The sequence below is a fragment of the Choloepus didactylus genome, chromosome 4 (assembly GCF_015220235.1).
Source record: "Choloepus didactylus isolate mChoDid1 chromosome 4, mChoDid1.pri, whole genome shotgun sequence".
NCBI lineage: Eukaryota > Metazoa > Chordata > Mammalia > Pilosa > Megalonychidae > Choloepus > Choloepus didactylus.
The window spans coordinates 131,921,693-131,924,955 of NC_051310.1; positions in this window are offsets into that span (position 1 = coordinate 131,921,693).

Here is a 3,263-nt window from a genome sequence, read left to right on the forward strand (position 1 = left end):
CATGCCACAATATCGGCTGTGGACAGTGGCCTTTAGTGCACCCACAGCTAATTGTCCTGGAGCTAGGAAGGTGGAGCTGTGAGAAGAGGGGGAAATTAACATACTCCATTCAACCATCTTTACATCAGGCTGGGAACACCCCTGCATGGCCCGGCGGCCCAGGGCTTCCCTGGAGGGCTGGCGCCCACTTGTCACATGGCACAACTTTCCCTCAGCGGAAGTCCTGGAAGAGCACAGCTGAGAAAGGAGACCTGCTCGGAATCCCAGGGACCCTATGCCAATACCAAGGACTTGTGGGGTCAGCAGCAGAGACAATCTGTGGCGAGACTGAAATGAAATCTTAGACTCTTGCGACAGACTTAAATCTCCAGGAACACCTGGAAGTTTTGATTATTAAAGCTGCCCTGCCTCCCTAACCACCCAGACACATGCCCCACATTCAAGGCGGACAGCACCAACAACACACCCAAACTTAGTGCACCCATTGAACCCCACAAGAATCAGATCCCCACACACCACAAAGACAAAGTTGGGAAGAACTGACTTGAGGGGAATAGGTGACTCACAATGCCATCTGCTGGTTACTTAGAGAAAGTGTACACCACCAAGCAGTAGATCTGACAAATTAGAGATTGGTATTTTTTATAACCTGAAAGAACCCTATCAAGTAAAGCAAATGCCAAGAGGCCAAAAACAACAAAAAATCTTACAGTATATGATAAAACCAGACAATATGGAGATCCCAAATCCAAACACCCAAATCAAAAGATCAGAAGAGACACACTACTTGGTGCAATTAATCAAAGAACTAAAGACAAACAATGAGAGCATGGCACAAGATATAAGGGCCTTGAAGAAGAGCATGGCACAGGATATAAAGGACATAAAGAAGACCCTAGAAGAGCATAAAGAAGAAATTGCAAGAGTAAATTTAAAAATAGAAGATCTTATGGAAATAAAAGAAACTGTTGGCCAAATTAAAGACTCTGGATACTCATAATACAAGGTTAGAGGAAGTTGAACAATGACTCAGGGTCCTCGAAGACCACAGAATGGAAAATGAAAGAACAAAAGAAAGAATGTGGGAAAAAATTGAAATGGATCTTAGGGATATGGTACATAAAATAAAACGTCCAAATTTAAGAATCATTGGTATTCCAGAAGGGGAAGAGAAGGGTAAAGGTCTAGAAAGACTATTCAAAGAAATTATTGGGGAAAACTTCCCAAACCTTCTACACAATATAAATACACAAAGCATAAATGCCCAACTCCAAATAGAATAAATCCAAATAAACCCATTCCAAGACATATTCCAATCAGACTGTCAAATACTGAAGAGAAGGAGCAAGTTCTGAAAGCAGCAAGAGAAAAGTAATTCACCACATGCAAAGGAAACAACAACATAAGACTAAGTAGTGACTACTCAGTGGCCACCATGGAGGCGAGAAGGCAGTGGTATGACATATTTAAAATTCTGAGAGAGAAAAATTTCCAACCAAGAATACTTTATCCAGCAAAACTCTCCTTCAAATTTGAGGGAGAGCTTAAATTTTTCACAGACAAACAAATGCTGAGAGATTTTGCTAATAAAAGACCTGCCCCACTTCAGATACTAAAGAGAGCCCTACCGACAGAGAAACAAAGAAAGGAGAGTGAGATACAGAGAAATTTAACAGACATATGTAGAACATTACATCCCAGGTCACCGGGACACACATTCTTCTCTAGTGATCATGGATCTTTCTCCAGAATGGACCGTATGCTGGGACATAAAAGAAGCCTCAATAAATTTAAAAAAAAATTTTTAATTTGTTCAAAGGACATTGTCTGACCACAATGGAATACAAATAGAAGTCAATAACCATCAGAGACTTGGAGAATTCACAAACACCTGGAGGGTAAAAATGAAGGGGAGATGAAAACACTCCCAGATAATCAAAAGCTGAGGACTTCATCACCAGTAGATCAGTCCTATAAGAAATGCTAAAGGGAGGTGAGCAGGCTGAAAGGAAGGGACGCTAAACAATTGACTGAAACTGCATGAAGAAATAAAGATTTCCAGTAAAGATCACATGGTAAGTATAAATACCAATACTACTGCGTTTTTGATTTGTAACTCCACTATTTACTTCCTACAGGATCTAAAATACATAAACTGTAATGATAAATCAGTGGTTTTGGACGCAATGTAAAATATGTAATTTTTGACAAGAACTACATAAAAGTGGGGGAATGGAGGAGTATAGGAACATAGTTTATGTGTCCTGTTGAAGTTAAGTTGGTATCAAAGAAAAACAAGATTGTTATAGATTTGTGTTAAATTTAAGCCCCATGGCAAACACAAAGAAAGTATCAGAGAATATGACCATAGAGATGAATAGTAGAGTAGGGGTTCTGAGAAGTGGGGGAAGGGGCAATGGGGAGTTAAGAAGTGAGTGTAGGGTTTCTGTTTGGGGTGAAGGGAAATTTTTAGTAATGGATGGTGGGAAGGTGATAGCATTGCAACATTCTAAATGTGATTAATTCCACTAATGGAATGCTAGAAGGGGTTAGAATGGGAAGATACAGGCTGTATATATGTTTCCACAATTGAAAAAAAAAAAAGACAGTTTAAATAGATGACAATTAAATGCCAAGGATGATCCTGGATGAGATCTGAGGATGGAGGAGAGGAGGCTCAAAGGGACACAGATGGGACGTAAGAAAAAAAAAAAAAAAGGAAATATAGAATGTAAGCTTTGTATCAATGTTGAATTTCTTGAACTTCTTAGCTGAGCTTAATGGGATTGCATAAAAGAATGTTCTTGTTCACGGGAAATGTGTATGTTAATTATATTGTTTGTTCAAGGATGTGTGCAGCTTGCTCTCTTATGTTCAGAAGACAGAGCAATAGATGATGGATGATAGATAGGAAGGGAGGGAAAGAAAGAAATGGTGGTGTGACAGGATGTTAAAGTTGGTGGATTGCGGTATCGGGGGAGGGGGGTCGGGTATGCTGGAGTTCTGTGTATGGGGTTTGTATTGTTTTTGCAGTTGTTCCTGTAAGTTTGAATTTATTTCAAAATAAAATTAAAAAAAAAAGGCAACTGGTAGAGGTCACATAAAAGGAAAGAAAAGAGAATATTAAGCATACAGACTTGAATTCATTTGACTTTATTCATAAATAAATTCTCTTTATGGAGAATACACACATTGTTTTATTAAACTAGGATTCTATTATTCTGCATGAATTTCTAGACTCTTATTCAAGTTGATAGCAACTA